The 20,090-nt window shown below is 49.2% G+C and overlaps 1 protein-coding gene across 4 annotated transcripts in view; it reads left to right on the forward strand.

Moving 5' to 3' along the window:
* Positions 1-20,090, forward strand: part of plekha6 (pleckstrin homology domain containing, family A member 6) — a 198,616-nt gene that overhangs the window by 67,787 nt on the left and 110,739 nt on the right. Inside the window, exon 1 of one of the 4 annotated variants that reach the window (XM_055654909.1) lies at positions 10,741-11,305. The exons of the other annotated variants lie outside the window; for them this stretch is intronic. The gene's annotated coding sequence lies outside the window, so the exon portion shown is untranslated. Of the gene's footprint in view, positions 1-10,740; positions 11,306-20,090 lie in introns of those variants that run through there. 4 annotated transcript variants of the gene reach the window in all.

Below are 20,090 nucleotides of genomic sequence, written 5' to 3' on the forward strand. Positions count from 1 at the left end.
TCTCTGTGTGAAAAATGTTTTTCTCATCTCGGTCCTAAAAGACTTCCCTCTTAACTTTAAACTGTGACCCCTTGTCCTGGACTTCCCCAACATCGGGAATAATCTTCCTGCATCTAGCCTGTCCAACCCCTTAAAAATTCTGTACGTTTCTATAAGATCCCCCCTCAATCTTCTAAATTCTAGCGAGTACAAGCCGAGTCTATCAAGTCTTTCTTCATATGAAAGTCCTGACATCCCAGGAATCAGTCTGGTGAACCTTCTCTGCACTCCCTCTATGGCAATAATGTCCTTCCTCAGATTTGGAGACCAAAACTGTATGCAATACTCCAGGTGTGGTCTCACCAAGACCCTGTACAACTGCAGTAGAACCTCCCTGTTCTTATACTCAAATCCTTTTGCTATGAATGCTAACATACCATTCGCTTTCTTCACTTATTAACCATCATGCAAACCAACCTCCTTCCCACACATTTTTATTCCCTGCTGTTATCAGGCAACTGAACCGTCCTCTCACCAACTAGAGAGCGGTCCTGGCATCCCATCTACCTCGTACTATCTTTAATGTGGCTTTACTGGACTTTATCTTGCACTAAACGTTAACCCTTTCAGGGTCTGAAGAAGGGCCTCGACCTGAAACGTCACCCATCCTTTTTCTCCAGAGATGCTGCCCGACCTGCTGAGTTAAGTTTAGAGATACAGCGCGGAAACAGGCCCTTCGGCCCACCGAGTCCGCTCTGACCAGCGATCCCCGCACATCAACACTATCCTACCCACACTAGGGACAATTTACACACATACACCAAGCCAATTAAACCTACAAGCCGGTACGTCTTTGGAGTGTGGGAGGAAACCGAACGTCTTGGAGAAAACCCACGCAGGTCACGGGGAGAACGTGCAAACTCCGTACAGACAGCGCCCGTAGTCGGGATCGAACCCGCGTCTCAAGCGCTTGCAGCAACTCTAGTGGCAACGCTGCCCTTACTCCAGCTGACTTACTCCGGCAATTTGTGTCGATCTAAAAATAAAACCGTGCTGGCATCAGAGTGGAGCGTTGCGGTCAGCTCAGTCTAACGGCCGCCTGCTAACTGTAGGGTTGCTGCCTCTCAGTTGTGGGCTTGGTCGACTGCAGAAACCCCGGATGTGAGTCCGAGCTTGGACACGACAGGCTGGCGGTGGAAGATGCTGCAATTTGGCCGCCTTCATCTGACCACTAAGTGTAACGGTCTCAATGCCCACGTGAATTGTCTCTGTACGCAAAGCCAGAAATGGGTCTAATTCATGGTTTCACTTAAATAGTTTCATGCGAAGGGCAATTTAAATCTGGTTGGCTCGGGCTGGGTGGGCCGATGGGCTTGTTTTCACGTTGTATGATGCAGGACATAAAAGCATTCATAGTATAACACACACTAGTGATACTGGACTTACCAATGCAATCCCATGTTACGAATGCCTGGATAGAGTGGATGTGGAGAAGATGTTTCCACTGGTGGGAGAGCCCAGGACCAGAGGACAGAGCCTCAGAATTAAAGGACGTCCCATTAGGAAGGAGATGCTGGAAAAATGTTCCCAACATTGGGCGAGTCCAGAACCAGGGGCCACAGTCTTAGAATAAAAGGGAGGCCATTTAGGACTGAGGTGAGAAAAAACATTTTCACCCAGAGAGTTGTGAAATTGTGGAATTCCCTGCCACAGAGGGCAGTGGAGGCCAAATCACTGGATGGATTTACAAGAGAGTTAGATAGAGCTCTAGGGGCTAGTGGAGTCAAGGGGTATGGGGAGAAGGCAGGCACGGTTATTGATTGGGGACGATCAGCCATGATCACAATGAATGGCGGTACTGGCTCGAAGGGCCGAATGGCCTCCTCCTGCACCTATTTTCTATGTTTCTATGAGATGAGGAGGAATTTCTTTCATCAGAGGGCGGTGAATCTGTTGAATTCATTGCCACAGACGGCTGTGGAGGCCAAATCAATGGATATTTTTAAAATCTGAGATAGATCGATTGTTGATTGGTACGGGTGGGTGTCAGGGGGTTGAGGGGAGAAGAATCATCATCATAATCAAACTTTATTAGCCAAGTATGTTTTGCAACATACGAGGAATTTGATTTGCCTTGGAGTCAAACCAATAAAAACCAACAGGACACACAGAATACATTTTAACATAAACATCCACCAGTGACTCCTCCACATTCCTCACTGTGATGGAAGGCAAAAAAAGTTCAATCTCTTCCCTTCATTGTCACCATGGAGTTAAGAGGGAGAGATAGATCAGCCATGATTGGATAGCAGAGTAGACTTGATGGGCCGAATGACCTCATTCTGCTCCTATCACTTGTGAAGAAAGAAAGATAGGCACGCGCGCACACACACAGACACACACAGGCACACACGCACGCACGCGCACACACGCAGGCACACACACACACACACAGACACACGCACGCACACACACACACAGACACACGCAGGCACACACGTACACACATACACACACACACACACACACACACACATGTACACACAGACACACACACACACACACACAGACACACACACGCACACACGCACACACACACACACTACACACACACACACACGCACGTACACACAGACGCACACACACACGTACACGTACACACACACACACACACGCACACACACACACACACACGTACGCGCATATACACACACATACCCACACGCACACACATACCCATACGCACACAGACACATACCTACACATGCACACACACACACACACACACACACACACACGTACGCACACCTATACACGTACCCACACAGACACATACACACACACTCGCACACACACACACACAGGCACACACACACACACACATGCATACACACACACACACACACACACACATACACACACACACACACACACACACACACACACACACACACACACACACACACATACACACAGACACGCGCACACACACACACACACACACACACACACACACACACACACACACACACTGCCATTCCATTACCACCCCATGGTTAATATAACATGGTGGCCATATCTGAAGACAATACCCTATTCACCCCAATGTTCCTCTGGTGTAACCTTCCTGCATTTTTCAGAGCAAAGAATTGAAACAAACAGATGTTTTTCATGAAAGCAGCTATATTACCACACGGTTCAATTCCGTTTCTGTGACTCATTGTCTGATTGAGTTGGGTTGGGGTGGAGGAGAGGGAGGAGAGGGGAGGGGAGGGGAGGGCAGAGTGGGAGTTGCCCCAGACAGTCTCGATGTCCGCCCCTCTGTCTGGTACCCACACCCCAGTCGCTCTTCATCTCCTCAGAACCACAAGGCAGGACCAGACGGCACTGAGTGGGAACTGCTGAGGTGTCAAAAGTTGTGTCGGATTCTCTGGATGCTCTCTCTTGAAAGCATCCAGAGAACCGGCCTCCACCGCCCTCTGAGGCAGAGAATTCCGCAGACTCACCACTCTCTGTGGGGGAAAAAGTGTTTCCTCATCTCCTTCTAAATGGCTTACCCCTTATTCTTAAACGGTGTGGCCCCTGGTTCTGGACTCCATCAACATCGGGAACATGTTTCCTGCCTCTAGCCTGTCCAAACCCTTAATAATCTTATATATTTCAATAAGATCCCCTCTCGTCCTTCTAAATTCCGGAGTGTACAAGCCCAGCCGCTCCATTCTCTCAACATACAACAGTCCTGCCATCCCGGGAATTAACCTTGTGAACCTACGCTGCACTCCCTCAATAGCAAGAATGTCCTTCCTCAAATTTGGAGACCAAAACTGCTTGGTCTTGCACCTACTGCATGTATCTCTAGAGGTGGCGTGTTTGCCTGCACTGGCCAAAGTTATTAACACCCCACAGCGCTCCTATTATAACAAACGAGGAAGAAATGATAGTAGATCTGGGCGATTAATGGGGCAGGTGGACCACAGCATGGAATTGGCTGGGCCAAGCGCAAGCTGCCACTTCTCCGTCATCTTACAAACAGCCCACTGCAACATCAAAGACAGACCCAAAACACCGGAGTAACTCAGCGGGGTCAGGCGGCATCGCTGGAGAGAAGGAATGGGCGACGTTTCGGGCCGAGACCCTTCTTCAGACGGGATGGGTACACGGATCGTGTAAGGTGTGAAAACGACAGATCAAAACAGACGAAGCTCAAGGAAATGTAGATTGGTTCATTGTTGGCTGAGGGGAAGGTGACACCGAGGTGCACAAACAGTAAAATTAATCAGGAGGACTGTGAAACTGGTCGGAGAACTAGGGTGGGGGAGGAACGGAGAGAGAGGGAAAGCAAGGGTTACTTGAAGTTAGAGAAATCTAACTTCATCTAACAGAGTTTGTACGTTCTCCCCATGACCTGCGTGGGTTTTCTCCGAGATCTTCGGTTTCCTCCGACACTCCAAAGACGTGCAGGTTTGCAGGTTAATTGACTTGGTGTAAATGTAAATTCTCCCTCGTGCGTGTAGGGTAGCGTTAGTGTGCGGGGATCGCTGGTCGGCGAGGACTCCGTGGGCTGGTTTCCACGCAGTTTCTCTAAAGTAAACTGAACTAAACGTGTAGGGAGGAACTGCAGGTGCTGGTTTATACCGAAGGTGGACACAAAATGCTGGAGCAGTGAAGATGTGGACCACTCAAATGACCGAGACACTACATCTAGAAATAATAAGGCTTGTCTTGTCTAACAAATCTTCAATCAATTTTCCAAAACATGGTCTCCTTTTATTGAATTTCTTCAACAACATAATGGTTGAACACAAACTCAAAACCGACTCTAGGGTCGGGCGAGCGGGCGGAGGGAAGGGCCGTAGGGTATATCTCCGCTTCTTTCACTTCTTCGTTAGTTCTGGTTCTTATTTAATTTTTTCTTTTTCGTGTCTTTCTCCAAACTCTTTCTTTTCTTTTTCTTTTCTTCTTTCTCTCCCTTTTGTCCTTGTTAAAAAAATAAAATAATTCTGGAGCAACTCAGCGGGACAGGCAGCATCTCTGGAGAGAAGGGATGGGTGACGTTTCTGAAGGAGGGTCTCGACCCCGAAACGTCACCCATTCCTTCTCTCCAGAGACGCTGCCTGTCCCGCTGAGTTTACTCCAGCATCTCTGGAGAGAGTAAACAAGGAATGAGTGACGATTTTCATAGAAACATAGAAATTAGGTGCAGGAGTAGACCATTCGGCCCTTCGAGCCTGCACCGCCATTCAATATGATCATGGCTGATCATCCAACTCAGTATCCTGTACCTGCCTTCTCTCCATACCCCCTGATCCCCTTAGCCACAAGGGCCACATCTAACTCCCCCTCTTAAATATAGCCAATGAACTGGCCTCAACTACCCTCTGTGGCAGAGAATTCCACAGATTCACCACTCTATGTGTGAAAAATGTTTTTTATTTGTTTGTATTTTTTAAACATCACCCAAACACCCGTCCAGCAACCGACTAGCTGAAAGAGGTGTACAGACGGTGAAAGCAGGTATGAAGAAAGGAAAAGGATCAGACCTGGAGCTAAAGCTCCAGAAGTTGTTGTTGACGTACAAAGTCACACCTCAAGAAATGACTGGAAAGTCACGCAGTGAACTGATGTTCAGATGAAAGATCCGCACTAAACTAGACAGTCTGCGACTCGATCTCAGCAAATCTGTCCTTGTTTCTGGGTCGAGACCCTTCCCCACGTTAGCCTGGACTGAATCAGTATTCATACCGCTGGGTGGTAAGCTGCCCCAAAGCGATGTACGAGGTGCAGTTCTTTCTACACGTGGTTTTCGAGCAAGGCAATGCCTCTGCCTGATCAGACAAGCTCACCACTCCATGAGGGCTGGTGTTGAAATCTCTCCGCATCCCACAGGACCTGATGTAAACACATTACATCATCTGCAGACACAGTTCTGTGTGGCAGCTACAAGCTAATGGCAGAGAACACATCAGAGGGTAGACACCAAACGCTGGAGTAACTCAGCGGGACAGGCAGCATCTCTGGAGGGAAGGAATGGGTGCCGTTTCGGGTCGAGACCCTTCTTCCGACTAGTGAGTCGGGGGGAGAGGGAGATACACAGATAAGGGGGAGTCAGGTGTGAAAACGGGAGAAAGGGGATGGAGAAGAAGGAAAATGTAGACTAGATCGTTGCTGGCTGGGAGAAGGTAACAACAAACAAACAGAGATAAAATGTGGTCGGAGACAGTCAGACTGGTGGGAGAACTGGGAAGGGGATTGAGAGCGAGGGAGAGCAAGGGCTACTTGAATGTTAGAGATGTCAATGTTCATACCGCTGGGGTGTAAGCTGCCCAAGCGAAATATGAGGTGCTGTTCCTCCAATTTGCGCTGGGCCCCACTCTGACAACGGAGGAGGCCCAGGACAGAAAGGTCAGTGTGGGAATGGGAAGGGGGTTAAAGTGTTTAGTAACTAGAGGAGCAGTTCTTTGGCCGTGGGTGTCTGACACATAACCTCGCGTGTATGTGTGTGTGTGTTTGTTTGCATTAATTATTTACACACAGCTTCCATCTCCCAGAGACTGGAAGATGGAGGCTTAATACGGGATACTGAGTTGGATGATCAGCCATGACCATATTAAATGGCGGTGCAGGCTCGAAGGGTCGAATGGCCTACTCCTGCACCTAGTTTCTATGTTTCTATGTAAAGGGCCTGCCCCGCTTGGAATATTTTTTAGGCGACCACAGTTATTGCCGGGGTGTCGCCTGTACGGGCGTGAGTCGTCTCCTCAGTCGCCCAAGGAGACGTAGCGTCTTTCTGGTCTCCGCTGGATTTTCAACGGTGACAGTGTGCTTGACGCCAATGAGCGTAGCGTGACTTCTCCTGACGTAGGCGCTGTTGTAGGTTGTCGCCAGGTGAGGTTGGTTGTCGCCAGGCGCTGACTTCGGTGAATTCCATTGGCGGCTACCTACGCCAACAGGCGACAGGTACCGGCGACTGAATTGTCTTCAGTTGTCGTCGACAGGGTCGTAGCTGGTCGCGGGTGGGCGTGGGTCGACTTTAGATGCCGTAGGTGTGGTCGTAGGTAGACGTCCTAATGGGTCGCTGGTTGTCGGTGGCTTGACGTCGACTAGGTGGTAAGTTGTCACCAACATTTGTACACAAAAGTGCTGGAGAAACTCAGCGGGTGCAGCAGCATCTAAGGAGCGAAGGAAATAGGCAACGTTTCGTCCCGAAACGTTGCCTATTTCCTTCGCTCCTTAGATGCTGCTGCACCCGCTGAGTTTCCCCAGCACTTTTGTCTACCTTCGATTTTTCAGCATCAGACTAGAAGGGTCGAGATGGCCTGTTTCCGTGCTCTAATTGTTATATGGTTATATGGTTATCTGCAGTTCCTTCTTAACAAGGAAATTTGTACTTTTTAGTTTCGTTTTAGTTTAGTTTTAGTTTAGTTTCGAGCAGCATATCGGGTAAATGGACCGATGTATGGATTCTGTGGATTAGAGATCGTCTTGGCATCATGTGATCTTTACAGAAGCGATCTGTGAGATTATGGCCTGGTGCTCATCTACGGGGTCATGGTCCAAGGATAGGTTGGAGGAGGCATCTGAGAGTTGTCTCCTGGCCTCAGCCCGGTAGAGATCAGCGCGCCAGACTACCACGGCACCTCCCGTGTCGGCGGGTTTGATGATAATGGCGGGTCCGAAGAAGGGTCTCGACCCGAAACGTCCCCAGAGATGCTGCCGGTCCCGCTGAGTTGCTCCAGCATTTTGTGTTTATCTTCTGTAGAAAGGAGACGGTTGCTTGTTTGTTCAGTAGCCCTCCCTGTGGGGAGGAAGGGTTCTTACAAAGATGCTCCCCCCCCCTATAAAATCTCATACACACCGGCTGTGACATGTGTTTGTGAGTGTGCAAATGGTTGTGCGGGTGTGAGAATGTGTGTGTGTGTGGGGGGGGCAAATGTTTGTGAGTGTGCAAATGGTTGTGCGGGTGTGAGAATGTGTGTGTGTGTGGGGGAGGGGGGGCAATGTGTGTGAGTGTGCAAATGGCCGTGTGGGTGTGAGAATGTGTGTGGGGGGGGCAAATGTATGTGAGTGTGCAAATGGTTGTGCATGTGTGAGAATGTGTGGGCAAATGTGTGTGTGCGAATGTGTGCAAATTTGTGTGTGAATGCGAGTGTGTGTGGGTGTGAACAGATGCTGGTGTACACAAAGGGACACAAAGTGCTGGAGGAGTAACTCAGCGGGCCAGGCAGCATCTCCGGAGAACATGGGTAGGTGACATTTGGGGTCAGGAACCTTCTTCAGACTGGTTTCACTGTGTCCTATCCCCGCGAATGTGTGGGTACTGCTAGTTTGGTGTATTTGTGGGCCGTGTGTGTGTGAGGGAGAGAGAGAGAAAGGCAGTGTGCATAAGAACTTATGGTTATGAGTTTCACTATGCGCTTATCTCTGCGTGTATACAAACGGATATGTTTTATTGTGTCTGTGGACCAACCGTGTGTGACTGGGAGAAAGAAAGCGGGGTTACAGATTGTGTGGGGCTGCTGCAAGTAAGAATTTCATCGTTCTCTCTGGGACGTGTGGCAATCAAACACTTGACGAGAGAGAGAGAGAGAGAGTGAGGGAGAGGGAGAGGGAGAGGGAGAGAGAGAGAGACCGTGTGCTTTGTATTGATGGGTTTCACTGTATTTACGTTGTTTATGTATTCATGGGTTGTCCATTAGGGGTATTTATGGACACGCGTTTCTGCTTGAATGCATTTTGCAACTTGCTGGCGGGCCTGTTGGTCATTTACAACAGCAGAAAATGGGTGTGTGTGTGCGTGGGCATGTGTACGTGTGTACATGTGTGTGTATGCGTCTACACGTGTGTGTCTAAATGTGTGTACTGTGTGTGTGCCTGTGCATGGGTGGGTGTGTGTACATGTGTGTGTCTGCGTCTACATGCGTGTGTGCGTTTGTACATATGTGTGTGTGTACATGTGTGTGGCTGTGTGTATCTTCATATGTATGTGCGCGCATGCGTGTGTGTGTCTCTATGCGTATGTTCATGTGTGTGCGCGCGCATGTGTGTGTGTGCGGGCATGTGTATGTGTACGTGTGTGTGTGCGCATCTGTGTGTACATGTGTGTGTATGCGTCTACATGTGTGTGTGTGTCTACATGTGTGTATGTGTGTGTGAATGCATGTGCGTGTGTGTGTTCCGAATACTTCTAGTGGAGCGAGCCTTCGATGCCCCTTTATGTTTATGAACACGCTGTAATCTAATTCCATAATCTTGTTATCACATAAACAATATTATTTTTCCCAATAAAACATCTAGCGTTGCTCCTGGGCAGGCAGAGGTCTCAATTCCAATTCCCTCGTGTCCAGCACTCCCTGTCATTACTGAAGACAAAGAACAACAATTGGCTCCAGCTCGAGAATCGGGAGTGGTGAACCATCGATGTTCACTGTTGCGTCTGAAGAACGGTCTCGACCCGAAACGTCACCCGTTCCTTCTCTCCAGAGATGTTTGCTGCCTGTCCCCCTGAGTTACTCCAGCTTTTTTTGTGTCAAACCATTAATGTTTTTAATCTGCCTTCTTTGAAATGGAGGATAGACGCAACAAAAATGCTGGAGTAACTCACCAGGTGAGGCAGCATCTCTGGAAGAGTGGAGTAGGTGACGTTCTGGGTCGAGACTCTTCTTCAGATCCAGATCCAGGGGCAAGGGGGACGAGAGATATTGGTGGTACGGAGAAGAAATGAACGGAGGATATGCAAAAAGCAAGATAATATGGGGCCCACAATGATCCATTGTTGGCTGTGAGATAGATGATAATGAGTTATAGACAGAGGACCTCAACAGGACTAAACTGAACTCATAACTTCTACACAGGTAAACAAAAATGCTGGAGAAACTCAGCGGGTGCGGCAGCATCTATGGAGCGAAGGAAATAGGCAACGTTTCGGTCGAAATCCTTCTTCAGACTCAAGAAGGGTTTCGGCCCGAAACGTTGCCTATTTCCTTCGCTCCATAGATGCTGCTGCACCCGCTGAGTTTCTCCAGCGTTTTTGTCTGCCTTCGATTTTCCAGCATCTGCAGTTCCTTCTTGAACAAGGGGATACTGAGTTGGGGGATCAGCCATGATCATATTGAATGGCGGTGCAGGCTCGAAGGGCCGAATGGCCTACTCCTGCACCTAATTTCTATGTTTCTATGTTTCTAACAACTTCCACACAGAATGGTTCGGGTTTTCCCCGTGCAGGTGACGGGCTTAGTGTCAAACGTTTAACAGGAGACCCTCGGACTATCGTTGATCGGACTTTACTGGCTGTACCTTGCACTAGACGTTATTCCCTTTGTCACGTATTTGTACACTGCGAGTGTCTCAATTATTATCATGTGTTGCCTTTCCGCTGGCTGGTCAGCACGCAACAAAATGGTGGCGCAGCGGTAGAGTTGCTGCCTCACAGCGCCAGAGACCCGGGTTCGATCCTGACCACGTGGGTTTTCGGCTAAATCTTCGGATTCCTCCTCCGAAGGTAGCCAAAAATGCTGGAGAAACTCAGCGGGTGAGGCAGCATCTATGTAGCGAAGGAATAGGTGACGTTTCAATAGACAATAGGTGTAGGACTAGGCCATTCGGCCCGTCGAGCCAGCTCCGCCATTCAATGTGATCATGGCTGATCATCCCCAATCAGTACCCCGTTCCTGCCTTCTCCCCATATCCCCTGACTCCGCTATCTTTAAGAGCCCTATCGAGCTCTCTCTTGAAAGCATCCAGAGAACCCGCCTCCACCACCCTCTGAGGCAGAGAATCCCACAGACTCACCACTCTCTATGAGAAAAAGTGTTTCCTCGTCTCCGTTCTAAATGGCTTACTCCTTATTCTTAAACTGTGTGGCCCCTGGTTCTGGACTCCCCCAACATCGGGAACATGTTTCCTGCCTCTAGCGTGTCCAAACCCTTAATAATCTTATATGTTTCAATGAGGTGCCCTCTCATCCTTCTAAACTCCAGAGTGTACAAGCCCAGCTGCTCCATTCTCTTGGGTGGAGACCAAAACTGAACTGAGTGCTTGCTCCGAATCAGTCGACGAAGAGTTAATCAGCTGGAGCTGCCAAGCCCTGTCTAGCTGCTAATTGGCCCTTGGTAGATGAACGTGTTCGGAATGACAGGTAGCAGAGTGTATGTGTGTGTGAAAGAGCAAGTTGGCTCCGAGCTTCAGTGTGTGTGTGTGTGTGTATACGCTGCTTATGTGCGAGAGAGGAAGGATTCTGTTTCAGCGAAGCCCGAACCATTTGACATACTCTGGCTTCTGAAAGGTCCGTCCTCGTAAACACCGGTCCCGGGAGCACGGCGACTTGCGGGTAAGTCGTCGAAGGACCTTTTGTGCAGGAAGGAACTGCAGATGCTGGCTTCAACCGGAGATAAGACAAGCTGGAGTAACTCAGCCGGTTCAGGCAGCGTCTCTGGAGAGAGGGAGCGGGGTCGAGACCTTTCTTCAGGCTGGTTTGGGATCTTTTGCGGTAACGCGTGCATTCCAGTCGCGGCTCGGATTACGGTATCGAGTTGCGGGCTGTCAGTCTGGGATTAGTTAGCCCGTGCGTGGCATTCGTAACAATTCCCACCTTAATTACAAACTTTGCCACCTGGATTTTTTTTAGGGTGGGGGCTTTGATGTTGCAGGACCAGGTGTGGGGTGTTGGAGTTTTGTGTATGGATGTGGGGTGTTCGAATCCAGAGTCTGCTCAGCCATGGGGAAATATCTGCCTTGTCTTAAACACAGATAACACACAAAAAGCTGGAGTAACTCAGGCAGCGACTCTGGGGAGAAGGAAATGGGTGATGTTTCGGGTCTCGACCCGAAGCTACAGTTTCCCCGGCAGATGCAACGAGGTTAGACACAAAATGCTGGAGTGACTCAGCGGGACAGGCAGCGTCTCCGGAGAGAAGGAATGGGTGACGTTTCGGGTCGAGACCCTTCCTCAGACTGAGGATTAGGGGTGGTACTTGTACTCGCCAGAATTTAGAAGATTGAGGGGGGATCTTATAGAAACTTACAACATTCTTAAGGGGTTGGACAGGCTAGATGCAGGAAGATTGTTCCCGATGTTGGGGAAATCCAGAACAAGGGGGTCACAGTTTAAGGATAGGGGGGAAGTATTTTAGGACCGAGATGAGAAAATCATTTTTTTACACACACAGAGAGTGGTGAATCTGTGGAATTCTCTGCCACAGAAGGTAGTTGAGGCCAGTTCATTGGCTATATTTAAGAGGGAGTTAGATGTGGCCCTTGTGGCTAAAGGGATCAGGGGGTATGGAGAGAAGGCAGGGATGGGATACTGAGTTGGATGATCAGCCACGATCATATCGAATGGCGGTGCAGGCTCGAAGGGCCGAATGGCCTACTCCTGCTTCTATTTTCTATGTCTATATCTGCCTTGTCTAAAACACAGATAGACACAAAAAGCTGGAGTACCTCAGGCAGCAACTCCGGAGAAGGGAGAAGGAAGTGGGTGACCCTTCGGGTCGAGACCCTTCCTCAGACTGAGAATCAGGGGGGAGAGGGAATCTAGAGATATAGAAAGTTGAGGTGTGAAAACGGCTGATCAAAGCAGACCATAATCAAGGAAATCGTGGCATACAAACAGTAATATTGAGTCTGAAGAAGGGTCTCGACCCGAAACGTCGCCAACTCCTTTTCTCCACAGGTGCTGCCTGACCCGCTGAGTTACTCCAGCATTTTTCCAGTCTACTTTTCCAGCATCTGCAGTTCCTTCTTAAAAAATCAGCAATATTTAATCAGTAGGACTAGTCGGAGAACTGGGATGGGGGAGGGAGGGGGAGAGAGAGGGAAAGCAAGGGGTTACTTGAAGTTCGAGAAGTCGATATTCACACCGCTGTGTTGTAAGCTGCCCGAGCGAAATATGAGGTGCTGTTCCTCCAGTTTGGGTTGGGCCTCACTCTGACAGTGGAGTTTTGGTTTGAGAATAGTTGTGAATGCTACTGAGGATGACACTAAATGACACTTTATTGGGTGTTGTGTGTGGTTTTTAAGTGTATCGCTGCTGGCAAATTCATTTCACTGCACCTTCGAGTGCATGTGATGAATAAAATTGATTCGATTTTACCGAAACCAATTAACCTACAAACCCGCACGTCTTTGGAGTGTGGGAGGAAACCGGAGATCCCGGAGAAACCCCACGCAGGTCGCGGGGTGAACGTACAAACTCCGTACAGACAGCACCCGTAGTCGGGATCAAACCTGGGTCTCTGGCGCTGGAAGGCGGCAACTCTACCGCTGCGCCACCGTGCCGCCCTAGTCGAACCTGTTCTCTCATCTCCGTTTGATATTTCCATCACAGCTTAACTGGTAACAGTCTGAAATAGTTTGCAGTTTCATCTGCTCTGCAGTCTGAACGTGTTGCAGTACATGTATCTCTCTCTGGCCCGCTCAGTACAAATGGTCGATGATTCTGTAAACTTGACCCTTGAGACTTTTTTCTCGTGTATTCGAGTTGCAAGTCTGACCCTGCTTCACTTTACAAGGGTCTGGAGCTTTGAGAAGACATGTTCTCGCAGCAGCTGTTGTTCAGTGTACTCTTATCATCAGGTACGGTGAAAAGCTTTTTTTGCGCTCTGTCCATTCAACGGAAAGACAACGCATGATGGACAATCGAGCCATTTGCCGTGCATAGATGCATGATAAAGGAATAACGTGTCGCGCAAGGCTAAACCAGTCCGAGCGTCACCCATGAGGTAGTTGAGGATTGCTCTCTGGTTGTGGTAGGATGATTCAGTTGCCTGATAGCTTGCCACGTGGAATGCTAACGTTGATTGGAAATTGCAGCACAGAAACAGGCCCTTCGGCCCACCGAGTCCATGCCAACCATCGATCACCCGCCGCACCAGTTCTCCCACTTCCCCTTCCACTCCCTACACACTCAATGCATTTTACAGAGACTCGAATCAATGTCCAACCACTTTCTCCAGAGATGCTGCCCGACCTGCATGGGAAGGAACTGCTGATGCTGGTTTATACTCAAAATAGACACAAAGTGCTGGAGGAACTCTTGAGACCCGAAACATCACCCATTCCTTCTCTTCAGAGATGCTACCTCCAGCATTTTGTGTCTTATCTTGCTGCCTGGCCTGCTGAATTTAGTTTTAGTTTTGAAATGCAGCATGGAAACAGGCCCTTCGGCCCACCGAGTCCATGCCAACCATCGATAACCCGTTCACACACTAGTTCCATGTTATCCCACTCCCTACACACTAGGGGCAATTTACATTGGCCGATTAACCAACACACTCGCACGCTGTTTTGGGATGTGGGAGGAAACCGGAGCACCCAGAGGAAACCCACGCGGTCCCAGGGAGAACGTGCAAACTCCACACACACAGCACCTGAGGTCAGGATCGAACCAGGTCCCTAGCACTGTGAGGCAGCAGCTCTACCCGCTGCGCCCCTGTGCCGCCCCAAATGCTGGAACCGAGATGTGAAAAACAGTAAATGCTGAAAATAGTAAGAGATAAGAAAAATGCTAAAATACCCCGCAAATTAGAGTGGAAAAAGTTAATGAAAAAAACGATTTAACTTCAGAAATTGTTGACGTTAATAGCTGGTCCTGACACAAACTGGAAAGGCTTGATATAATAATAATAATAATAATAATAATAATATCTTTTATTGTCATTGCACATATGTGCAACTAGAATGGGGTTGAGAGGGAAAGATGATTGAATGGCGGGGTAGACTTGATGGGCCGAGTGGCCTAATTCTGCTCCCATCACTTATATCACTGGTTTGGAGGGATACGGGCCAAACGCTGGCAGGTGGGACTAGTGTAGATGGGACGTGTTGGCCGGTGTGGGCAAGTTGGGCCGAAGGGCCTGTTTCCACTCTGTATGACTGACTCTACAGTGCTTTTGGCCCCCCCCCCCCCCCCCCCCCCCCCCCCCCCCATTCTTGGTTACGTGTGTGACCAAAAAGATGAACCATTGTGGAATACATCTAATTCTGAAAGCATCACGCGTGTGTTGTTTTCTGCTGCGTGCATGAACCGCGTGTATTTTTTTCGTTTCATCAAGAGAAGATTTTTTTGATACGTGACGCTGACAAGGTTTGCTTGGTTGGGGTCAGAGGTCAAACAGGACGGGTCACGTGTGTGACACGCTGGCTCACTTTCCAAAAGAACGGGCCTTTTGCCAATCCACAAGGAGCTGGCTAGTTAACGACTCTAACGTTGACTTTTAATACAAAGTGGGCAACGTACCATTAGCGAAAGCTAACCTGCAGCATTGTTTCACCGTGCGATCTCGCGTTGCGAGTTTTGCAGGCGGTTAGAGTCGTGCAAAGTGTGGAATCGGGGGGCCCTTCGGCCCGACTTGCCCACACCGGCCAACACGCCCCCATCTACACTGGCCCCACCTGCCTGCATTTGGCCCGTATCCCTCCAAACCTGTGTAAGAAAGAACTCCAGATGCTGGTTTAAAATCGAAGGTGGACGCAAAACGCTGGAGTAACTCAGCGGGACAGGCAGCGTCTCTGGAGAGAAGGAATGGGTGACGTTTCTGGAGAAGGGTCTCGACCCGAAACGTCACCCATTCCTTCTCTCCGGAGACGCTGCCTGTCCCGCTGAGTTACTCCAGCGTTTTGTGTCTATCCTCGCATGTAAACACTATTTCCATTTGCGGGAAATCGTGCTGAGGTGTGGTTGAAACAGACAGGATTAGATGTTCTCTTTCCGATCGGGCAGTTGAGCAGGTTTTGGGCGTGTCCTGCATTGGTGATTACTCGGGTTGAAGGTGAGCTGTTTGTTGCCACAGATAGACACAGAGTGCTGGAGTAACCCAGCGGGTCAGGCAGCATCTGTGGAGAACGCAGGTAGGTGACGTTTCACAGAGTGCTGGAGTAACCCAGCCGGTCAGGCAGCATCTGTGGAGAAAAGCAATGGGCAGCGTTTCGGGTCTGATGTCAGGGGAGGGGGCAGGACAATGATAGGATGCAGTCGGAGACAGTAAGACTAGTGGGAGAACTGGGAAGGGGATGGAGAGGGAAAGCAAGGCCTATCTGAAGTTAGAGAAGTCAATGTTCATACCGCTGGGGTGTAAATTCTTTCTTACACATCTCAGTTTGTGGGGATGGAATTAGAGAATTTACCATTCAATAGACAACAGACAATAGGTGCAGGAGTAGGCCATTCGGCCCTTCCAGTTGGGCGGGGCTTATTTCTCTTTCGGATGCAATCTTCCCTGTATTGATGTATCTACGTGTTGAAACCCCACGTCAGTTTGCGTACTGCGGCACGGTGGAGCAGCGGTCAACCTGCTGCCTCACAGCCCCCGAGACCCGGGTTCAATCCTGACCTCGGGTGCTGTCTGTGCGGAGTTTGTCCTCTTTCCCTCCCAGTGACGGCGTGGGTTTCCTCCGGGCGCTCCGGATTCCACCCACAGCCGGAACACGTGCGGGTTTGTAGATTGCTTTCCCTCGGTGTGCGCGGGGGAAAGCAGAAGTGGGGAGGGCCATTCAGAACAAGTGTGAACGGGCGATCGATGGTCGGCATGGCCTCGACGGGCCGAAGGGCCTGTTTCCCTGCTGGATCACCAAACGAAACTCAAACGAAACTTGGAAAACCCTGAGCCACATATTTGTTCACCTTTCCCAACGTGCGTTTATTTGACAGAATGGAAGCTGAATCATTGGTAAATTACCGAATTATACGGCAATTATTGAAAATTCCAGTTAATGATCTGTGAGTCAGAAATTCCTATTCATTCCTAATGTGACATGCACTGCTTGGTATTTCTGCAATCCACATTGATCTAACTGAAACAGCGTGCAGTGATTTAAATTTTTGTTGTCGACAAATGACTGCGTGGGTGTGAACATCTTGTAGTCTGTTTTTGACCCACCTTTCAGTGATATATTTATAGTGTTTGATCTTCGCCTGGTCCCGCCCGTATGCCCATATTTCCTGTTGACTGCTTGTTCTGTGTTTTTTTTAGTCTAGTTTAGAGATGCAGCGCGGAAAAAGGCCCCTTGGCCCACCGAGTCCGCGCCAAAAAGGATTTGAGTATAGGAGCAGGGAGGTTCTACTGCAGTTGTACAGGGTCTTGGTGAGACCACACCTGGAGTATTGCGTACAGTTTTGGTCTCCAAATCTGAGGAAAGACATTATTGCCATAGAGGGAGTACAGAGAAGGTTCACCAGACTGATTCCTGGGATGTCAGGACTTTCATATGAAGAAAGACTGGATAGACTCGGCTCGTACTCGCTATAATTTAGGAGATTGAGGGGGGGTCTTATAGAAACTTACAAAATTCTTAAGGGGTTGGACAGGCTAGATGCAGGAAGATTGTTCCCGATGTTGGGGAAGTCCAGGACGAGGGGTCACAGCTTAAGGATAGAGGGGAAATCTTTTAGGACCGGGATGAGAAAAACATTTTTCACACAGAGAGTGGTGAATCTCTGGAACTCTCTGTCACAGAAGGTAGTTGAGGCCAGTTCATTGGCTATATTTAAGAGGGAGTTAGATGTGGCCCTTGTGGCTAAAAGGATCAGGGAGTATGGAGAGAAGGCAGGTACAGGATACTGAGTTGGATGATAAGCCATGATCATATTGAATGGCGGTGCAGGCTCGAAGGGCCGAATGGCCTACTCCTGCACCAATTTTCCATGTATCTATATATCTCATGCCCTTTGTCGATGAGGTATGACTGTGGAATTCTCTGCCTCGTAGGGCGGTGGAGGCCGGTTCTCTGGATGCTTTCAAGAGAGAGCTAGATAGGGCTCTTAAAGATAGCGCAGTCAGGGGATATGGGGAGAAGGCAGGAACGGGGTACTGATTGGGGATGATCAGCCATGATCGCATTGAATGAATGCTGGCTCGAAGGGCCGAATGGCCTACTCCTGCACCTATTGTCTATTGTATCGAGATGATTGTAGTCGACTCGTGAGAGCAGAACTAGGGACCCCTGCAGTTTATTGCGTGACCTCTTGCAAATCCCATTTGACCTTCTGAGCTCCCTTGGTGTTGGAGTGGAGAGAATGTCAACAGCGCGATGTTCTGATCTTATCGGCACTGAGATCGCTCTCTGGAAATCAGGGCCCTGAACTTGAAACAGTTTAATTTTTAAAGGGCGAGGAGATGAAAGGAAATGCCCGGCTACAGAGCGAAAATCTGCGGTGTTTTAATACGGGGAGAAAAATCCCACGCTAATCTGGGCCTCGGCCCAGGCAATGTCAATGGGCAGCATGGCACTCTCTCTCTCTCTCCCTGCGTTTCCACGGCAACGGTTACCGCCTGGCCTACTTGCTGGGGAATTGGTCACCTCATTGGGTGTTCATTTTATTAAACGTGTAAGGTGTCGGCCAACAATGTTTGCCATCTGCAAGAAGGAAGTTAAATCCTAACAAATAATTCCACTGCAGGCGAAATTTTGTTTTCTCTGTTAGACCTTTAGAGGTACAGAGCCCTTCGGCCCACCGAGTTCGCCACGACCGGCGATCATCCCGTACACCTACACATCAGGGACAATTTTCACATTTGCACCGAAGCCAATTAACCTTCAAACCTGGACGTCTGGTGGTAGAAGTCACGAGCAGTGGCGCAGCGGGTGGAGCTGCTGCCTCACAGCGCCAGAGATCCGGATCTCGAGTGCAATCACTGTGCTGTTTGCAAACGAGCGGCTGGAGTAAGAGATTGTGCAGAACTGAACGCCCTGTCCCACTGTACGACTTCATTCTCCCCGAGTTTCCCCTGATTCGAACTCGGGAGATTTACGGTAATGGCCGCTTGTCGGTACTCGGGGCTCTCGTGGACATTTTTCATCACGTTGAAAAATCTTCACGAGTCTTCCTGTGCTTACCTGCCGTCAGCGAGTCTTCCCGAGTACCTGCCGCTAGCGTTACGAGCCGCTAAGAGACGTCCCCGAGCTCCGACGTACCCGCTACGTTCATTCTTCGTGCTTAACACGAGTTTGATTTTTTTTTTAAACTCGGGAGAGCTCTTGAATGAACTCGTACAGTGGGACGGGGCCGTTAGTCTTTTTAAACATCTCCTGAGTGTGTAATATCTCCAACATTGGTTGTATCATTGTTTTATTATTAATATTGTGTTGTTATTATCAGTTGTACAATAAAAAACCCAGGCAAATCACACCGTAATGTGGAAACAAGCAACAGTAGATAGTCACAGTCACAGAGTGATACAGCGTGGAAACAGGCCCTTCGGCCCAACTTGCCCACACCGACCAACATGTCCTAGCTACACTACTTGCCATATCCATATCCATGGAAGGTTACACAGAAAAGCTGGAGAAACTCAGCGGGTGCAGCAGCATCTATGGAGCGAAGGAAATAGGCAACGTTTCGGGCCGAAACCCTTCTTCAGACTGATCGGGGGTGGGGGTGGGTGGGGACAAGAAAGGGAAAAGGAGGAGTAGCCAGAAGGCTGGAGGGTGGGAGGAGACAGCAAGGGAGCTGAGGAAGGGGAGGAGACAGCAAGGACTAACAGAATTGGGAGAATTCGATGAGCATCTGCAGTTCCCTCTTAAACTCCATATCCATGGATATGGATCCAAACCTGTCCTATCCATGTACCTGTCCCAACTGTTTCTTAAATGTTGGGATAGTCCCAGCCTCAACTACCCCCTCTAGCAGCTTGTCCCATACACCCACCACCCTCTGTGTGAAAAAGTTACCCCTCAGATTCCTATTAAATCTTTTCCCCTTCACCTTAAACCAATGTCCTCTGGTCCTCGATTCACCTAATCTGGGCAAGAGTCGTTGTGCGTCTACCCGATCTATTCCTCTCATGATTTTGTACACCTCTATAAGATCATCCCTCAACCTCCTGCGCTTCAAGGAATAGAGTCCCAGCCTGCTCAACCTCTGCCTATAGATGCAGGAGAGAGACACAGAATGCTGGAGTAACTTAGCGGGACAGGCAGCATCTCAGTCTGAAGAAGGGTCTTGTTCCCGATGTTGGGGAAGTCCAGGACAAGGGGTCACAGCTTAAGGATAAGGGGGAAATCCTTTAAAACCGAGATGAGAAGAACTTTTTTCACACAGTGAGTGGTGAATCTCTGGAACTCTCTGCCACAGAGGGTAGTTGAGGCCAGTTCATTGGCTATATTTAAGAGGGAGT

The sequence above is a fragment of the Leucoraja erinacea genome, chromosome 24, assembly GCF_028641065.1.
Source record: "Leucoraja erinacea ecotype New England chromosome 24, Leri_hhj_1, whole genome shotgun sequence".
Taxonomy (NCBI): Eukaryota; Metazoa; Chordata; class Chondrichthyes; order Rajiformes; family Rajidae; genus Leucoraja; species Leucoraja erinaceus.